This window comes from Chenopodium album, chromosome 8 (assembly GCF_948465745.1).
Source record: "Chenopodium album chromosome 8, dcCheAlbu1.1, whole genome shotgun sequence".
Taxonomy (NCBI): Eukaryota; Viridiplantae; Streptophyta; class Magnoliopsida; order Caryophyllales; family Amaranthaceae; genus Chenopodium; species Chenopodium album.
The window spans coordinates 53,097,558-53,118,827 of NC_137841.1; the positions used below are offsets into that span (position 1 = coordinate 53,097,558).

Consider the following 21,270-nt stretch of genomic DNA (forward strand, 5'->3'; position numbering starts at 1 on the left):
TAGGGTTAGGAGTATTGATCATTTCTTTGTCCAATAGCCGCCACTTGTTCTTGGTTGGTTGAGTTGCAATAGGAAGACAAGTGATAATTTCCTCCACAAGTTTCACAAGACATGACTTGTTGTTAAGAAGAGCTTGGAAATGTAAGGGTGGCTTGATCTACATTGTGAGCTATCATGTCAAACTTTGATGCATTAAGGTCTATTGCACTTATATCGTGGATTCCGCCCTTCTTTGCTTGAGGTTGCCTTCTATCACCTCCGTATGTGTAGTGCTTTTCCACTTCCTCAATCATCTTATATACATCATCCACCGATAGCTTTTTAAGGCTACCACCTGCCCCGTTATCAAGGTTGGCCCTTGAAGTAGGAGTAAGACCATTACAAAATCTTTGAACAATGATCCATGATGTGAAACCATGGTGTGGGCATTTTCTAGTGTAGTCCTTGAAACGATCCTAAGCTTTACTTAACGTTTCATTAATCTATTTGTTGAAATTGGTGATTTTTTTTCTTAGTTCGGCGGTCTTTTCGGGTGGACAATACTTTCCGAGGAAAGCTCTAGTGACTTCATCCCACGTGGTCAATGTCCCTCTTCTACTGTTCTCAACGAATGTTTTTCTTTGTCACGGAGGGAGAATTGAAACATGTGCATATGGATGAACTCTTCCGTGATGTTGTTTTTCTTGATGGTTATGCACAATTCGAGAAATTTGTCCAAATGAGCAAAAGGACACTCATGAGAACTTCCACCAAATTGATCACTTTTTATCATACGGATGAGTTGAGGTGAAAGCTCAAAATTATTTGCATTCGTAGTAGGGAGACGTAAGCCACTTTGTAGTTGGAATGCGTTAGGGTAGTCATAAACTCGTAGCAAGGGTGGAGGAGGATCGTTATCACCCATGTTATCTTCTTCGTTGGTTGCAAAGATCTCTTCCGGATCGGAATCCGAATATACAATAGAGAACTCGGGTGTGCCTTGCAAAAGCCTCCTCACGTTTCTCAAAGTCATATTTAGCTCTAGATCAACGGGAATAAGCGGTGATTGCTCACTCTTCCATGTCATACAAGGTCAAACAAAGCTAAAAAAACGTTAGCAATGACTATCACAAGTTAAAAACACAAATAAACAAAAATAAATAAAAAAAATTATGATACAAATACACACACTTATACTCATTCAACAATAATACATTCAATGTGACTTTTCTTCCCCCGCAACGACACCAAAATTTAATAAGCCGTCGTCAAGCCTACCAAAGATAAAGTCCTATCTTGGTCTTACTAGCTAATCGTAAAGGTAAGAAAGGGTCGAACCCAAGAGAGGCGTTGAATCAACCACCGTACTAACTGTTTTGGGTGTTTTTTATATTTCCTAAGATACTGGTCGCACTCTTCAGGCAATGAGACTCGGACACCTGCAAAATAAACGAATATTTCTTTACCGGAATATTCGCCTCCGATAATCAAGTTAGAGATCTGAACGGAAAAGGCTTAGAGAGAGAAAGTAGAGAGAAGTTGGAGCTATTTAATGCTCTTGCTTGTAATGTCATAATCCCCCTCCCATCATAAATGATTGGGGTATTTACAGAGGTAGGAGCTTGTGCCCCTTTAGGGTTTATACCCTAATTTTTCGTGACATGATTGACTGCGCAATGAGACGATGCCACGTGTAGTACGGGGGCGTCGTTTTGTCGCTTTCATGAATATCTCTTGGGATTTAGGCCATGATGTAAGAAGGCCTTTTTAATGTCGATTTCAAGGGCTCTTTTTTGCTTTCGACACGCGTCACCTTCCCATAGTGACACGTGTTTCCCTTCAATTGGGCCACGTGTCGCTACGGGATTGGTCCATGTACATGGGGGGTATTTTTACCCTAAACATTTGCCCCTCAAAGGGGGTGGCTCGTACGATAACGGTCGCCTCCTTTGAACTTTCACTTGCCTCGAGGCGTACGAGCATACGGAGATTGGGCTGGTTGCTGAGGTGCATATATCTATCCGCCCCATTCGAAGTTGGCCGTCTTGGGCTGGCATGCTGTTTTCGCCTACCTTTGAATCCCCTAGAGGACGCCTAGCTCTAAGAAAGAAGCAGACGAAGTATGCCGCCTAAATTTTTAGGGGAGAGAGCGGACGTTTAGTCATGGAGATGGAGGCTTTATTCCGTTTATTTTGATCGTCCTTTTGGACACGCCGTTATTCGACCGTCTCTGTTTTTAGTTCATCCTCACAGTGCTGTCGTTTTGCCCCATTGAATTCTAGGTTAAAATTTTAAATTATAACCGTTCAAATTCTTAGCCCTAGGACTCCTCATGACCCAGATAACACTAACTTAGAAACTCCTTCTACTACTCCCACGACCGCTTCCACGGGCACTCATTGCTCGGCCATGGAAGTGACTTCATCTTTTAAAGAGCCCCAACGTGCACAGGGCGTTTATTCTACTGTTGGGGTGTCCGGGCCAACCCCATAACCTAGGTCCCTACAACAAGCCAACTCAGCCAGACAATCGGTCGGGTTGCGATCTCGTGAGAGACCTCCTTCCTTTTCTCGGGCTGCCACAGCTGGTTCGTCCGTTTCAGCTCCTTCTTCATCCGATCTCCAACATAGCAGGTCGGACAGACCAAGGGTAGGGGTTTCTATCAACGAACCATCCGACCTGCCCCCTTGTAGTGGCCCTTCTTCAGAAACCAGGGCGGCCACTGCTAAGGATAACGGTAAAGGATTCTTAGTTCCTGAAGAGTCTCCTTTAGCTGGGGGCGGCCATGTCTCAAGGAGCCGTAGCTCCGCCGAGGCAGCAGACTTGGACAGAGTGTTATCCTCCTAATTTGGGATCGCCCCTCGCCAAGAGGACGAGGAGGCAGAATATGAGGCCGAGGCCAAATGTGAGACGGCCGAGGGAGAGGCGGCGGCTGAAGGTGAGGTTGCCAATATTGACAGCTTCAAGGACCAGTACTCCTGTACAGTGGGTAGCACGGCCTTGGGCTATCTTAATGACGGGTTTGAGGAATAGAAGGCATTCCTCCGTCTGGGAGAGGGTTTCGAGCTGGTGGTGCCGCGAAAATCTCACTTCTGGCTCCATGTGATGATGAGCGGCCGCGCCGCAAAGCCTTCTACGTCTATAGGGTCTCCTATGACGTTGGACTTTGCTTCCCCCTTCACCCTTTCGTCCGCACCGTTCAGGTACTTAGTTTCGTGCATCCGCAAAGGCTTTAAGCCGGATTTTCCGGTTTTCTGTGAGATGCATCCATGACCAAGCTGGAAAAGCACACAGACGGTTGGTTCATCCTCAGCACCACCAAGGATTATATGGTTGTGGTTGACCGCGTCTCCAAATGGCGAGATTGCAAAAATCATTTCTACCGCATCAAGACTAATGATGTGGAGTTCAACATGAGGATGAACCAATTTAATTCCAAGCCGATCCAGCTTGGATGCGGGGACCACAAGCCGTACAAGCCACCCGTCCACCCCAGCAAACAACACCATCTTGAATACTTTGGGTCAATAGGGTGGAGAAGAACAGCAAGATGGTGGCCGCGCCTAAGAACTGGGTTCCTTTGTCCAGTTGGCTTAGGGACCCAACATTCATGTCGGCCTATGGCCTGTACAAGAATTTTCCCCAAGGTGGGATGCCTAGGTTTTTCTTGTACGCACATTATTTCTTCTTTTTGAACTTTTCTAACTCTTTTTCTTCTTCTATTTTGCAGTGGATGCGTACATCATGCTGGATCCCGAGCAAAAGGGGGAGATTGACATGTCGGAGATCGACTTGGCTAGATACAAGGCTCGTCAGAAGATGTACGAGCAAACCAATGCAAGGAGGTATAAATTTCTTTTGAGGTCTTTCGTCCGTGTTGCTAGGTTGGGAAGAGACTTTTAAATGAGTCTACACGGACGCTGTCCTATTTCTTTTCTAAACTTCATTTTTTGTTACACGGACAACTCTTTGTCCGAGTTGGTATGTTAGGAGCAAGATCCCAACTGTATCTACACGGGCGTTAGCAAAGTTTTATTTAGTTATATTAATTAAACTTTTTCTTGCTTTTTTAAGCTGGCCACTCCTACCCCTAGAGCTCAACGAAAGCAGTTGTCCTCAGCTGCAAAGGATGGGAAGGACGGGAAGGTGTCCAAACAAGGGATGACGGTCGCCTCAAAGACCCCTTCCGTATCGGCGGCGAAGACTAAGTCGTGGACTGCTTGTAAGCAGTCTAAAGGAGAGCAACCCCGGCTGGGTGATAGCGGGGTCTCTAAGTCCGTAGATCTGGCAGCCAAGCCGGTCCATGATGAGTCTGTGAAAACGAACAATAGGGGTAAGTCGACCACGGCAAAACCGACCAGACCCATCTCGAATTTAATGTGAAAGAGAATGAGAAGCTGAAAAGAGCTTGGGATAAGGTCTAGAAGGCCCAAGACGCCGTTACTGGCACGGCCGCTCTCTAGCGCACTTATTTTAAAACTCAGATCAACGCGCTGTCCGACAAGGCAGCGCGGCAGGCTGAGGATCTAGTCAAGATGGGCAAGGCTCTTGAACAAGAGGCTTTGGAACGGGAGACCATTAGGTAGGAGAGAGATGCGGCTGTCTTGTACAATCAGCGCTGGAAGGAGGGGTTCGAGGGCTCTGAGAAGCTTAAGGGATACATGGCTCTTGCACAAAATAATCTCAAGGAGTCCTTGGATGAGGCGGACGCTCTCCGGGCCGAGCTTGAAACCTTAAAGAAGTCCATTGCAGACTTAAAAGAGCAGCTAAAAGCACCTCGGCCGCCTAGTGCGGAGTAGATCGTCCGAATTGACCATACCACCGAGGAGAGGTTGAAGAGCCATTTCTTCGAGGCGTTCGAGCTCATGGTGGATGAGGGGAAGGCCGTCTACTATCAAGAGCGTTTTGCCAAGCGTCTTAACTTCGTATGTCTCAGGGAAGAGGCTAATTTAAGAAGGCCGGTCAACCTTCTCCAGAACTAGTCGTAACACCGACCACTTCGAACGATGAGGAAGATGAAGAGGAGGCGGATGAAGCCGAGGGCGAAGAGGAAAACATGGAAGAGCCTGCTGATGGTGCGTCCGCCCTTGTCTCCGAGGAGCCTGTCCAAGACAAAGATCCGGCTAATTAGAGCCCAGGTTGTAATACCCCGTATTTTTATACGTATTTTATTTAAAGTATGTATTTTATAAAGTATTTAAATAGTTGTAATTATTTTAATTAAAGTATTTTAATTAATATTATTATTAAAGGAAAGTTTATTTAATTTTTTTATTTAAAAGTTGGGGTTTTATTTTAAGAAAGTTTAATTTTTCAACAAGTTTATTAGGGAAGGAATTAGGAAAACCTGGAAGAGGGTTAGTATAGAAGGGGTATAAATATCCCACTTATGAGGCAAATCAAACTTTGCCCAGAGTGGAGAAAACCCAAGGTAAACTTCTCTCTCCTCCTCCTTATTTTTTTTCTTTCTTTTTCTTTTTCCCCTTCCCCTTATATTTTTTCGGTTGCCCTCCTCCCTCACCACCGCTGCCAGCCACCGGCAGCTGGTGTTGGAAATAATTTGAATGATGTAGTGAGGCAATTGGCAGCGGTTGCCCAACAATTGGCAAGGAACTCATTTGGTAACGGGGATGCTCAAGGGGAGCTCTTTAAAAAGGTGGCGCAAAGCAAGCCACCAACCTATCAGGGCGAGCCTGATCCTGTGGTGTTGGAAAATTGGTTAAGGGAATTTGAGAAACTGTTTGGAGCTGTGGGATGCCCTGAAAACTCCAAAGTAGGTTGTGCTACCTACTATCTGAGGGGTGAAGCTGACCTTTGGTGGCAACAAAACGAGGCTACCATTAGAGCATTACCTGGGTTCAACTGGACCAAATTCCAAGAAAAAGTGAGAGACAAGTTTTATCCTAGCTTTTTGTAGAAGCAAAAGGCTGAGGAATTTTCAAACCTTAGGATGGATAAGATGACAGTTACGGAATATTACACCAAGTTTATTGAGTTGTCCCGTTTTGTTGAAGGATCCTTCTTACGGAGAAAGCAAAAGCTAGGAAGTTTGAGAGTGGGTTAACTACTGATCTACAGTTGAAGCTGTGCGGGCAGGTATTTGAGACCCTGGATGAAGTATAGGGAAGGTCCGCACACTTTTATGCTATGGAGGAAAAGAAGAAGAAAGAGTTAGCTGAAATAGAAGGAAGAGAGAAGAGGAAGGAAGTGGGACAAGTTTCTGGAAACCAACAAGGAAACCAGAATGGTTTTAAGAAGCAGAAGTACCACCATAACAATAATTTCCCCAATAATAATAATTTCCAGAATAATAACCGCCAAGGGGGACGTAGCAACAATAGAGGGGCAAGAAACAATAACCAGGGGAATAATAAGAATGGAAGGACTTACTTCTACAAGAGGTGTAGGAACAATCTCCCTGGGAAGGATTGTGAAGGCAATTTGGTTGCTTGTCGCGCTTGCAACAAACTGGGGCATATGGAGTACGAGTGTTACTCTAAGAATGCTAATGGGAATAAAAAGAACAACTATAACTCAGGAGGAAACCAGAAGAATTTCCAGGGGAACAACAACAATTTTTCTGGGAATAAGGGAGTGCAGCAGAATGGGGTGAGAAACAGTAACACCAACAATAGTAACAACCAACAAAACGGAGGAACTGTAGGGAAACTGAATGTTTTGAGTAGGCACGAGGCAGAGGCCACGAAAGATGTTATCACTGGTACTTTTTCTGTTAACTATATTCCTGTTAAAGTATTGTTTGATTATGGTGCAACTTTTTCTTTTGTTTCTAAGGGTATTGTTTCAAAATTTAAGGACTGCTTAAAAATAGTAGAGGTAGTAGATTTACCTATAACCATCCCGACAGGTGGGGTAGTGAATTGTACCAAAACTTTTAGAAACATGCCTTTAGAAATAGAGGGAAAGATATTTCCGTCTGATCTTATTGAGTTTGGGCTGAGCGACTTTGACCTTATCTTGGGGATGGACTGGTTGAGTAAGTATAATGCTGAGATTAGTTGTAGATCACAGAAAGTGAAGATGGTCACAAGTTGAAATGAATCAGTGACTTACTGGATGAATGGTATAACAAAGTGCCCAAGGGTAATATCAGCGTTAAAATTAGCAAAGTACATGAAGAAGGACAATCCAGTATATTTCTGCAGCGTTAGGGATATGAACCATGAACAAGTGGCAAATCCAGAAAATATAGAAGTGGTCAACGAATTTCTGGATGTGTTTCCGGAAGAAATCCCTGGGATGCCACCTAAAAGGGAAATCAACTTTACCATAGATTTAGTTCCCGGAACAGCCCCAATATCCAAGGCACCATATAGAATGGCACCTGTAGAAATGAGTGAATTAAAGGATCAGTTACAAGATTTGTTGGACAAAGGGTACATTAGACCAAGTGCTTCTCCTTGGGGAGCACCAGTTCTATTTGTGAAGAAAAAGGATGGAATCATGAGACTGTGCATTGATTACAGGGAATTAAATAAGGTGACCATAAAGAATAAGTATCCCTTACCAAGAATAGATGATCTGTTTGACCAACTAATTAAAGGGTTCCACAGTGTTTTCGAAAATTGACTTGAGGTCTTGATATCACCAATTGAGAATTGCCGATGAGGACATCCCTAAAACGACATTTAGGACAAGATATGGACACTACGAATTTACAGTTATGCCTTTTGGATTGACGAATGCTCCAGCAATCTTTATGGATTTGATGAATACGGTGTTTCATCAATTTATGGATAAGTTTGTAGTGGTGTTCATAGATGACATTTTGGTATACTCAAAGAACAAAGAAGAGCACGCAAAACACCTAAGGACAATTCTGCAAACATTGAGAGAAAACCATCTTTATACAAAGTTCTCTAAGTGTGAGTTTTGGTTGGAAAAGGTAGCCTTCTTAGAACACTTTGTGTCCAAGGACGGGGTAGAGGTAGACCCAGCCAAAATAGAAGCTGTTAAGAGTTGGCCGACGCCCAAAACAGTATCTGATGTGAGAAGTTTCTTAGGTTTAGAAGGGTATTATAAGCGTTTTGTTAAGGATTTTTCCAAGATTGCTAAACCTATGACTACTCTAATGAAGAAGGACAAGAAGTTTGAATGGGATGAGAAGTGTGAAGAGGTGTTCTAACTCTTAAAACAAAAATTAGTTACAGCACCAGTGCTTACAGTTCCAGATGATAGTGGACTGTATGATGTATATAGTGATGCATCAAAGAATGGTTTGGGGTGTGTGCTTATGCAAAATGGAAAGGTGATTGCATACGCATCAAGGCAGCTAAAAACACACGAGGTAAACTACAACCCATGATTTGGAATTAGCCGCCATCATTTTTGCAATGAAAATTTAGCGCCATTATTTGTATGGAGTGAAATGTAGAATTTACATAGACCACAAGAGCTTAAAGTACATTTTCACCCAAAAGGATTTGAACTCTCGTCAAAGGAGATGGCTAGAGTATACGAAGGATTACGATCTAGACATACAATACCACGAAGGGAAGGCAAATGTGGTTGCAGATGCTCTAAGTTTTAAAACTAGTCATGGATTAAACTCGTTAGTGGTAGCTAATGAGTTATGTAGAGAAATGGCGAAATTAAATTTAGAAGTCGTGGAATGGGGAGTACCAGCAGGTATTTTTGCGAATCTGAGTATCCAACCAACAATATTCGACGAGATTCGAGAGAACCAAGAGGGAGATGTAAAGTTGGATAGGATTCGTGAGAAAATTAAGCAAGGAAAAGCTATAGACTTCAAAATTCACGAAGATGGGAGCTTGAGGTATAAAGGTCGATGGTGTGTACCACAGAAATGTGAGGAAGTGAAGAAAAAGTTGATGGAAGAAGGCCACAACACACCTTACTCAGTACACCCGGGAGAAGACAAGGTATATAAGGATTTGAAGAAGATGTTTTGGTGGCCGAGAATGAAAAAGGAGGTTGCTGAATTTGTGGCAAAGTGTTTAACATGTCAGAAGGTGAGAATAGAGCACAAGAGGCCTCAAGGGACTGTTCAGTCATTAGAAATCCTAGGATGGAAGTGGGATTGCATTTCAATGGATTTCGTGACTGGCTTACCTAAGTCAAGGAGTGGAAATGATACCATTTGGGTAGTGGTGGACAGACTTACGAAATCAGTAGTGTTTATACCAATGAAAGAAACTTGGAAGATGGAGCAACTTGCGAAGTCTTACATCAAGCATGTAGTAAGGTTACATGGAGTTCCAAAAGATATTGTTTCTGACAGGGATTCCAGATTTCTCTCAAAATTCTGGAAATTTGGTACCATACTTAAGATGAGTACAGCATTTCACCCTGCCACAGATGGGCAAACTGAAAGAACTATTCAAACCTTAGGACATGTTGAGAGCTTGTGTAATAGACTTCTAGGGAGGTTGGGAAGACAGTTTGGATTTAATTGAATTTTCCTATAATAATAGTTACCACACAAGCATAGGAATGGCACCATTCGAGGCTTTATATGGGAGAAAATGTAGAAGTCCAATTTGTTGGAACGACATTAGTGAAACTATGATTCTTGGGCCTCAAATGATTAAAGACACAATCAAGCAAGTAAGGGAAATTCAATCTAAAATCCAAGCAGCTCAAGATCGCCAAAAGAGTTATGCAGACTTAAAACGAAGAGAAGAAGAATTTGAAATTGGCGATAAGGTGTTACTAAAAGTGTCACCAATAAAAGGAGTGATGAGATTTGGGAAGAAAGGAAAGCTCAGTCCAAAATACATCGGTCCATATGAAATACTACAAAGAATAGGCAAAGTAGCTTATAGGTTAGCCTTACCTATGGAGCTTAGTAAAGTACATGACGTATTTCATGTGTCCCAATTAAGAAGGTACATCCCTGGTAAATCCCATGTGCTACAACCAGAAACCATCGAGTTAGATCAAAGTTTAACCTATGAAGAGAGACCTGTCAAGATTCTTGACAGTAAAGTGCGTAGTATACGCAACAAGAACGTTAAGATTGTAAAAGTACTTTGGTCTAACCAAGAATATGAGGAAGCCACTTGGGAAGCAGAGGATGAAATGAAAAAGAAATACCCAGAGTTGTTTCAGGTATGTAGAGTTGCGGGGGCGTAACTCGTTTTCTTTAAGGGGGGTAGAATGCGGTAGAACTTTGCGCTTTTTCCTTATATTTCAGTTATTTTTGTGCTCTTTGCACGAATTTAAACAAGTATTTCGAGTATTTATGCTCTCTAAGAGACATAAAACAGTAAGAAGTGACAAAAAGTACAGCAATACTATACATATTAAGGAAAAAGGTTTGAATTTCGTTCCCCAAGTTTTGGGACGAAACTGTTTTTTAAGGGGGTAGACAGTAATACCCCGTATTTTTATACGTATTTTATTTAAAGTATGTATTTTATAAAGTATTTAAATAGTTGTAATTATTTTAACTAAAGTATTTTAATTAATATTATTATTAAAGGAAAGTTTATTTAATTATTTTATTTAAAAGTTGGTGTTTTATTTTAGGAAAGTTTAATTTTTCAACAAGTTTATTAGGGAAGGAATTAGGAAAACCTAGAAGAGGGTTAGTAGAGAAGGGGTATAAATATCGCACTTATGAGGCAAATCAAACTTTGCCCAGAATGGAGAAAACCCAAGGTAAACTTCTCTCTCTCTCCTCATTTTTTTTCTTTCTTTTTCTTTTTCCCCTTCCCCTTATATTTTTTCGGCTGCCCTCCTCCCTCACCACCGCTGCCAGCCACTGGTAGCTGGTGGCCGCTGCTGCCAGCAGCGCAAGCCGCCGGCAGCAGGCAGCCGGTGGTGGCTGTCGTTCTTCCTCCCCTTTTTCCCCCTTTTTCGAACTATATATATATATATATAAAAAAAAATCATATGCTTTCTTGTTTTAATTTAATCTATTCTTGGATCTAAATATAAATTATGAGTTTGGGGTTTTAATTTTGATGTTTGATAATAGTAATTGTATGAATTAAATTTCAGATTTGGTTTTAATTAAAAAGCCCCAATTTTTGAAACCCTAGGTCCTTGATTTTTGAAAATTATGAAAGTATATGAGGTATTAATGTTTAGATCTTCAATTTAGGTGTTTTAAGACTAGATTACAGCAAGTTTTAATTAGAAATAAAGTGCTGGAATTTTATGTAGAGCACTTAATATTATGTTTTTGAAGGAAATTTAAATTACCCATTAAAAGGGACTTAATTAGGGTGTTTTAAATATAATTTCAGCTTATTCTAATTTTTTTAAGAGGGGTTTTAGAATAATATATATTGCTGGAAATTTTTTAGAGTGGGTTTTAATGCTCTATTATAATTTTAATGTGTAGGAGTGTAGGCATCGTTCGAAGTGCGCCTACGTTAAAAGCATGTGTGAATATGCTTGGCACTCATAGGAAGTGGGAATTGACATATACGATTAGGGACAAGGAAAGTAGGGAGCCGCCAACAAGTTTTTATGGAACTTGTAAACCGTTCACGGATCATAAAAGGCAACCACGATAAAGGGACAACGAAGGCAACAACGATTGACCCGTGAAGGTTACACCCCATTCATAATCCATGAGATTACTAACTCCATATGGTTTGGAACCACGAAAGGAGGATCGGGGATGATGGTACGAAGTGAGTCATGGAGTCACATTCGCCCGTATTGGCCTCTTCTCGACTCTTATAGTGAAAAATGATTCCTGCGATCTTAAAGGCATACAAATAAAATATTCAATTTGCTCCAAACTATTATTAAGCTAAATTGACTTAATATTAATGCAACACATTATTCGAAAATATTTGTGATCACTTGATTTAATAACAAGATTAAAAAGGATCCTAAGTCGGTTGTCCAAATTATCTTATTAGGCGTGATTTTCAATTACATATTCCCTTTAAACATGCAATATGGTGATCAATAAATATAATAGAATAACATCAATATTGGAAGCAATTCAACAATAATAGCGTTAGTCAAATTAAATATAAAATAACCCTAATCATGATACTAGCAATATTAAAATAAAATAAGAGTAATTAAATTAATTAAGTACTCACATTCTGCGCGTTCCTTTAAATTGATACATCATGAATAAACTGTTAGTAACTTCAATAAAAATATACATCAAATGGAAATTAAATTAAATAAAAAGTAGAGTTGATTTGTTCCAAACCCTCAGTTATTTGTACCTTTCACGCCTTGGTTTAAGGACGGAACCTCGGGTTAAGTATAGACTCCTTGGAGTGTTTAGGGGAATTATTATGGAAGAATAAGGAGGCTAGAAATTAGGTTAAAGAGGGAGAAGAGAATGATTTTTGGGTGTAAGGTGAGAGAGAATGATTATTGCTGCCCTGTACATAAGAAATGAGGGGGTATTTATAGAGAAAATGTTCTTAGGGAGCACACGGAACCCTAAAATGATAAAAACCCTAAACAAGTATCCCGCGACACGGCAAAGTGTACCGTGACATGGGAAATCCCACCGTCAGACGGGAAACTTTCCCGCGACACGGTACATTTTTAGTGTGACGCGGGAAATTTTCAGAAAACGGGAAAGAAAACGCGTTAAGGGTTTACGCGGAAAAGACACGGAATGTCCCGTGACACAGCACAGGTACCATGACACGGCAGTATCCATCGTGACACGGTACAGTACACCGTGTCACGGTATGGGAGACGCGGAAATTACACGAAAACAGCTCCGTGTCACGGGGAATCCCACCGTCAGACGGTGTAAATTCCCGTGATACGATGAAAAATGCCGTGACGCGGGAGTTGTTTAGGTACGAAGAACGCAAATAGGACACGGAATAGCCCCGCGTCACAGCAAGGGCACCGTGTCACGGGCATTCCCACCGTCAGACGGTGCAATTTCCCGTGACACGGTGGAATTGCACTGTGCGTGGTGATTCCAGGTTTTTACCCGTTTTTAAAACCATCATAACTTTTGATCCGTAACTTGGAATGAGGAATATAATCTTTCATTGGAAATCTTATCAAATATACTTTCCAACCCAATAAGAATCCTGTCAAAATAATATGTAGATTTTAATATAAGGCCGTTTTAGTAAAAGGGTGTCGGTTTTAGGCCGAGTTTGGTGTTATGCTCATATCTTTTTCGTTATAGCTCGGAATTGGGCTTATGATATATGGTTGGAAAGCTTATTTAAATGCCTATCCAACAAAATAATAATTGGATCAAAATTGTATAGCCATAAAATCAGTTTCTCTTAATGGACACGAAAAGTGGAAAATAGGTTATGGTTTAGGGAAATGAGCTAGAAATTGGATTGGTTCATGAAATATATTGGATAGAACATGGATTTAAGCACTCCAAATATTAAATACTCAACTCAACCAATAATGGCGATGAAAGGTGTTCATCAACGGGTTTGGTTTTGGGGAGACATTTTTAGGTGTTTACAGAAGCCCCCACTTTGACTGAGTTTGTAGAAACGTCAATTTTGAAAACGATAGTCAAAGTAGCAGATAGGGACGGAGAATGATTAAAGACGTTCTGCGATCCTAAATCGTTCTGTATACGCCGATACCTGCAGAAAAATGTTAGTTCTACAGATTAAAGAGTAAAGGGATAGAATGCTTATCTAACACCAGTGTATTGGTGGCAAATGAGGTTGGTAGCTTCCTATGCTTGAAGGAATCCACCGGATGACGTCTGTTGAAACGCTTTCCATGCCTGAGGAAAGACGATTGAGGAGTTTGGTAGTTTTCTAAGCCTGAAGAAACCTACCGGATAATACTTTCCATGCTTGAGGAAAGTCGACGTTTGAATTTGGTGTCATTCTATGCTTGAAGAAATCCACCGATGATGCTTTCCATGGTTGAGGAAAGCCGACTTGGCGATTTTCTATACTTGAATAAAAATCCACCGATAACGCTTTCCAAGCTTGAGGAAAGCCGACTTGGCGGTTTTCTATACTTGAAGAAAAATCCACCGATAACGCTTTCCAAGCCTGAGGAAAGCCGACTGATGAATATGGTTTCATTCTATGCTTGAAGAATTCCACTGATAATACCTTCCATGCTTGAGGAAAGCCGATTTGGCGGTTTTCTATACTTGAAGAAAAATCCACCGATAACGCTTTCCAAGCCTGAGGAAAGCCGACTGATGAATATGGTTTCATTCTATGCTTGAAGAATTCCACTGACAATTGCAAGTCTCTGTGTATCGAGAACCTTGCGTCATGAAATGATGGTGGTCCTCTTGTCCCCGGACGTGGGCTGTAGATGGTCCTCTTGTCCCCGGACGTGGGTTGTAGATGGTCCGCTTGTCCCCGAACGTGGGCTGTAGATAAGACCTGCAAAAATAAATTTGTCAATGGACTCGTATATACTGTGATTGACTTGACAACTAACTTGACCAAGTTTGACTTGATGTGACATGACATGTGTATGACTTGTGAGTGTGTGTGTGTGTGTGTGTATATGTGTGTGTGCAGACACAAGCAAACGAAGATGCAAAAGCAAAAATTTTCCGTCAATTTTTGTCATGAGTGGAGGGTACCGACTTTCTCCCGAAACAGAAAGATGTGAAAACTTAAATTTTATTTTCGAACTTCCTTCGATGTAAACTTGGAAAAAGTTTTTGAACTTCCCCAAAATAAAATAATGAAAAAGGAAAGAAGTTTTGAACTTCCTCCTTGAACAAGACGAAATGAATCGTATGGATTGAATTGCTTGTCCTGAAAATAATGTATGCATGATGCATGTTCTTAGGCTAGGAGGCTAAGGACAATTACATCATGTGACACGATAGATGAATGAACTTAAGTCATGGAGCTAAGCATCATATATGGTGTAAAGAAGCGATTTTGAACGTCACTTAGGTCTGGAAGCTAAGCACGTATAGTGATTATTGCATAATGAACGTTGCTTAGGTCAAGGAGCTAAGCACGATATGCTTTGTATGATTAAAAATCATTGATATATAAATGTTTCTTAGCACATTATGCGAAACAATGAATATTGCTCAGGTCAGGAAGCTAAGCAAGTATACAATGTTTCTTCTACTGAATGTTGTCTTTAAATATGATGAAACATGCATAGTGTTGAAATAAGATTTTATGATAAAGGGCTCTTAAAGGGATGGATGATTTGGATATGAATGTGTGAGTGAAGTGTGTGAATGTGATATTAAGGCTGGCTGCAAGGGTTATGGCGATGGAAAGAGATGTGAGAAGAGTCAAAGATATTGACTCTTTAGGCTAAGTAGGCTAAATGGTGTGGGTTCAAGCCCCCAAGTCTAGATCTAAATGGGTAGGGGTAAGCATTGGATATTCTTTGACTCGATCATGCATGGATATGAATATGAATGTGGCCGCACCTCGATGTTAGGTTGCCTACGTATCAGTTAGGAATCAGGTCGAACGTAGCTCTAACCGAACTTTGCACAAGTGTATGTACACCTCAAAGAGGTCTTTCAAGGGTTGTAATGTGGTTAAGTTGATGGTTTAAGGAAGAAAGGGATAAAAGGCTCAAGACCCGAGAGAATCCCCAAGATGTGTAATTTTGAATTTGAAAATTTTTGATTTTGCAAGTTTATTTTCAACCTTTTTTTTTTTTTTTTTTTTGTGCTTTTGAATCAATGTAGGCAATCTCAGATCATGCAGTCCATCACTCACTTAGCATTCATGTTTCTCAGGCACGGTACCAATCACTCGATTAGAGACGCAATTTGAGACATGTTCATATCAAAGACATTGGAACATTTGCCTTTAGACATTGTTTTATTGTTGCTTTGCTGCTTTTTTTTTACTTGATTTTTGAATGTTATACAATTACACATCTTCCAGTCATAGGGTTAAGTGAATGTGGGTTGAAGAAATGAAGGCCAAACGTTAGACGAGGCTCAAAATGGTTGATGAAGAAATGGAATGTGATTGAACGGTTAACAGGGAATGACATGGTTGCAAAGGTGCCTCAAGTAATTGGTGTACCTTGGGTTTAGTTCGGTAATTGATTTTATTTTTTTTTTATTTTTTTTATTTTTTTTTTTTTTTGAGAATGACTGAATGAATGAAAAATTCTATGATCGATATGTAAAGGAAAATTGCTCATTTTATTAATGGAAAAGGTGAACAAAACACATGAAACATATAAAAATTCAAAATGGAAAACCTATGCTAGACATGAATGGGGAATGGAGATGAATGATAAAGAAAGAAATCATGAAATCTTGCACGAAGGATCTGCTGTGCGCCTTGTGTTTATTACTTCTTGCCGCCTGGAGGGACAGGAAATTTGTTTGCATCCACCAAGTCTTGAATGACGTCCTTAAATTCCAACATTGCTCCGTAGTGTGGCCCCTTCCTTGATGGTACTTGCAATGGGCATTGGGATTCCATTTGGCGCTCCTTTCTTCAGGTTTTGGCTCTGGAAATGGCCCAATAGGTGTGATCAAGCCTTGACCGTAAAGGCGATCAAAGGCCGCATCATAAGTCATTCCTAAAGGAGTGTAAGTTGTTTTCTTCTTGGGCAATGGAGCATCAAGAGTTAACACTTCATTGATATTAACTTGGCTTATATTGTTGGTAGTATTTTCGTGCTTAGAAGACGAAGAAGAAGGATGGTCGTTCTTCTTGTTTTTCCAAGTGTTATTGTTGTTACTACCAGCAGTCGTTATTAGCTCATCCTCGATATTGATGCCGATGTCGTATACAGCTTCGAAAGTGTTCACTGGAAGAAATTTGAGATGTTCCCTATATTTATGAGTCAGATTTTGAATAAAGAGGCGAACCATCTCTCTTTCTTTGGGAGGATCTACCAAGAGTGAAGCTGTTTCCCTCCACCTGTTCAGGTAAGCTGTGAAGCCTTCATTCTCTTTTTGTTTGAGAATGGAGAGTTCACGTTCACAAGTTTTGGTTTGAATGTTACACTTGTAACGATTCATGAAACTGTCGGTGACATCTAGCCAAGTCGCAGTATGCTTCGCATCTAAGGAATAAAACCATTGTTGGCAAGCATGTTCTAAGGAGAGAGGGAACACCGTAGGGAAGAGTGTTACGTCCAATCCCTTAAGAGCCATGGTTGCAGAGAACGCCTTCAAATGGAATATTAGATTGTCAGTAGGCTTGAACTTTGGAATATCAGCAGTGGAGAACTTTTCAGGGAGTCTGTCCTTCACATCCAAAGGAGTGGGAGGCCGTTCCACATAAGTGAAATCCTCATAAATCTTACTCATTTGTTCCTTCAGTTTGTCAAGGGTGGAAACAGTGACCTTGTTTTGTTCCATGGTAGTGACCCTAGTGGCAAGGGTTTGCATCATGGAAGATAGTGCCTCGATGGATTTGTTGATGTTCTCAATATCTTCTTTAGTGTCCATTGTAAGGTGATGAGTAATGGAGATGGCAAAATTTCTTTGAACGCCTATTAGGTCTGAGAGATTGTTGCGGTAATGACTCGAACCGTATTAATCTATCTCTGTTCCTTGACAACGTACTGTGAAATAAAATAATTCACTTAATTGTTTGACTCATTGCTCAAGAAAGGAAAGGAACGAAAAAAAATAGACATTTGAAAACAGGTGAGAAAACTCCACTCATTTTTTATTAAGACGAAAAAGGGTGCATGAACCTAATATACGAACATAAACGACCTGGCGCACGACTCGAGTCGGAACATAAAGAAAGTGTGTGGACTATACTTGACTCGTGAGTGACTAACTGATGTCAGAAGACTCGTGGTATGATCGTATGGCTAGACATGTGAAAAATAACCAAAATGACTGACGCGAGGACCAAATTAACACGGAAGACTTAAAAAAAAGCTGACTGGACTTATTTCAAGGGCACCGTGACACGGAAGACTGTACCGTGTCACGTGACGAGCTGCCGTGACGCGGTGAACTTTCCCGTGCCACGGTACGGCACACCGTCAGACTGTGCACTATACTGTGACACGACAATATTTTTTTTTTTTGGCTAATTACTAAGTGAGTACGGTCTATTGGCAATCGTTAGTCATAAAATAATCCACCATAGACAAAGAAAGATCGTTAAGGTTAGGATCAAAACGACCAAACATAAAACATGTAGGCACAATGATACAAAGAATAGTTCGCAACCTAAGGTCAAGTTCTATTTTCGACTATGGTCAAGTTTATTTGGTGTCAATAGGGTACCATGGTTAAGAGTTTGGACGCGTTAGCAAGGCAGCCTCCCTTGAGGGTGTATGCCAACAGGCGGCTCCGCGAGTTCGTGATGAAATCGAACTCGACTCCATGGTTTGGGTGGATTTAATAACTCGGATGAACCCTAATTGCCATGAGCGTTTTTGGGTCGATAGAGCTTAAATCCCTCGGGGCTAAGAGGCATGTAGAACACATACATTTTTTCAGAAAAATCGAAGGAAGTTGACTGTGCGAAGAGAAAATAAGCCACCGGACTGATTTTAGGACTGCCGTGACACGGCAGATTTTTCCGTGGCACGGCAGTCAGAAATCTGATTGGTGCCATGTTTTCCTTCGTACGCAATCAAGTTATTCAATTTTTCCTACGGGACAGACCTAAATGCGACGTTAAAACGTCTATGCATATGCAAAAATGCCAAATTAATCACAGGAATATTTTTCAAGAATCTTTCAAGTGTCATCCACTCATCTTAATTAAATATCGATCACTCAAATCGATAAATAACCAAGAATCATCCCAAGTGGAGTCGCCAAATTGTAGGCGTCGTTCGAAGTGCGCCTACGTTAAAAGCATGTGTGAATATGCTTGGCACTCATAGGAAGTGGGAATTGACATATACGATTAGGGACAAGGAAAGTAGGGAGCCGCCAACAAGTTTTTATGGAACTTGTAAACCGTTCACGGATCATAAAAGGCAACCACGATAAAGGGACAACGAAGGCAACAACGATTGACCCGTGAAGGTTACACCCCATTCATAATCCATGAGATTACTAACTCCATATGGTTTGGAACCACGAAAGGAGGATCGGGGATGATGGTACGAAGTGAGTCATGGAGTCACATTCGCCCGTATTGGCCTCTACTCGACTCTTATAGTGAAAAATGATTCTTGCGATCTCAAAGGCATACAAATAAAATATTCAATTTTCTCCAAACTATTATTAAGCTAAATTGGTTTAATATTAATGCAACACATTATTCGAAAATATTTGTGATCACTTGATTAAATAACAAGATTAAAAAGGATCCTAAGCCGGTTGTCCAAATTATCTTATTAGGCGTGATTTTCAATTACATATTCCCATTAAACATGCAATATGGTGATCAATAAATATAATAGAATAACATCAATATTGGAAGCAATTCAACAATAATAGCGTTAGTCAAATTAAATATAAAATAACCCTAATCATGATACTAGCAATATTAAAATAAAATAAGAGTAATTAAATTAATTAAGTGTTAAACTGTTAGTAACTTCAATAAAAACATACATCAAATGAAATTTAAATTAAATAAAAAGTAGAGTTGATTTGGTCCAAACCCTCAGTTATTTGTACATTTCACGCCTTGGTTTAAGGACGGAACCTCGGGTTAAGTATAGACTCCTTGGAGTGTTTAGGAGAATTATTATGGAAGAATAAGGAGGCTAGAAATTAGGTTAAAGAGGGAGAAGAGAATGATTTTTGGGTGTAAGGTGAGAGAGAATGATTATTGCTGCCCCGTACATCAGAAATGAGGTGGTATATATAGAGAAAATGTGCTGAGGGAGCACACGGAACCCTAAAATGATAAAAACCCTAAAAAAGTATCCCGCGACACGGAAAAGTGTACCGTGACACGGGAAATCCCACCATCAGACGGGAAACTCTCCCGCGACACGGTACATTTTTAGTGTGACGCGGGAAATTTTCAGAAAACGGGAAAGAAAACGCGTTAAGGGTTTACGCGGAAAAGACACGGCAGTATCCACCGTGACACGGTACAGTACACCGTGTCACGGTATGGGAGACGCAGAAATTACACGGAAACAGCTCCGTGTCACGGGGAATCCCACCGTCAGACGGTGTAAATTCCCGTGACACGATGAAAAATGTCGTGACGCGGGAGTTGTTTAGGTACGAAGAACGCAAATAGGACACGGAATAGCCCCGCGTCACAGCAAGGGCACCGTGTCACGGGGATTTCCACCGTTAGACGGTGCAATTTCCCGTGACACGGTGGAATTGCACTATGTGCGCGGTGATTCCAGGTTTTTACCCGTTTTTAAAACCATCATAACTTTTGATTCGTAACTCGGAATGAGGCATATAATATATCATTGGAAATATTATCAAGTCTATCTTCCAAACCAATTAGAATTAAGTAAAAATAATATGTAGATTTTAATATACGGCCGTTTTAGTGGAGGGGTGTCTGGTTTTAGGCCGAGTTTGGTGTTTTGCTCATATCTTTTTCGTTAAAGCTCGGAATTGGGCTTATGATATATGGTTGGAAAGCTTATTTAAATGCCTATCCAGAAAAATAATAATTGGATCAAAATTGTATAGCCATAAAATCAGTTTCTCTCAGTGGAGACGAAAAGTGGAAAATAGGTTATGGTTTAGGGAAATGAGCTAGAAATTGGATTGGTTCATGAAATATATTGGAGAGCACATGGATTTAAGCACTCCAAAGATTAAATACTCAACTAGACCAATAATGGCGGTGAAAGGTGTTCATCAACGGGTTTGGTTTTGGGGAGACATTTTTAGGTGTCTACAAGGAGACTTCGAAGTGAGCAATTTTTACTAGTCGTGACGATTTTAAGATCGTATTCAAGGTACGTTTGCGTACTTAGCATATTTTGATGATGTAGAATCATGCTAGGCTTGATTTCAATCAATTACAAGTAGTATCATGCTAAGGTTTATGTATGGAATTGTGAATTAATGGTGTTGGTGATTGAATGGTGAAGCATGAATTATTTGTGATGGTTTCTGGATTGGAAAAGTATATTTTTGGCATGTTGTGTTTGAACCACATTTTTATTTATGGCATGTTAGAAGGCATGATTAATTAAACTACATGTTTAATTATGTTTGGAATATTGAAAAGGAATTTTACTATGGTTCAAATAATTTTTATTGATGCTTTAAGCATGAGGAAGGAGCTATATAAGTGTCTATGTACACAAGGAATAAATTGTATGTTGGTTCCTTTGTGCACTTAAGGTGTTTTTAACACCGAGGGATAGGATTTTTGGCGCATTATGCGTTTAAGGTGTCTTTGACACTGAGGTAGAATTAAAAAGGGTTCAACAATAAATAATATGTGGTCATTAATTATTCAAGAAGTAAATTGGTATGTTTGTTTGATTGTATAA

At 40.5% G+C, this 21,270-nt stretch overlaps 1 non-coding gene across 1 annotated transcript; it reads left to right on the forward strand.

Moving 5' to 3' along the window:
- Positions 1–411: 411 nt before the first annotated feature.
- On the forward strand, positions 412–518 carry LOC145557237 (small nucleolar RNA R71). Its single transcript, XR_014092283.1, has one exon. It is a non-coding gene; the product is annotated as a small nucleolar RNA R71 (small nucleolar RNA).
- The last annotated feature ends 20,752 nt before the right edge of the window (positions 519–21,270 follow it).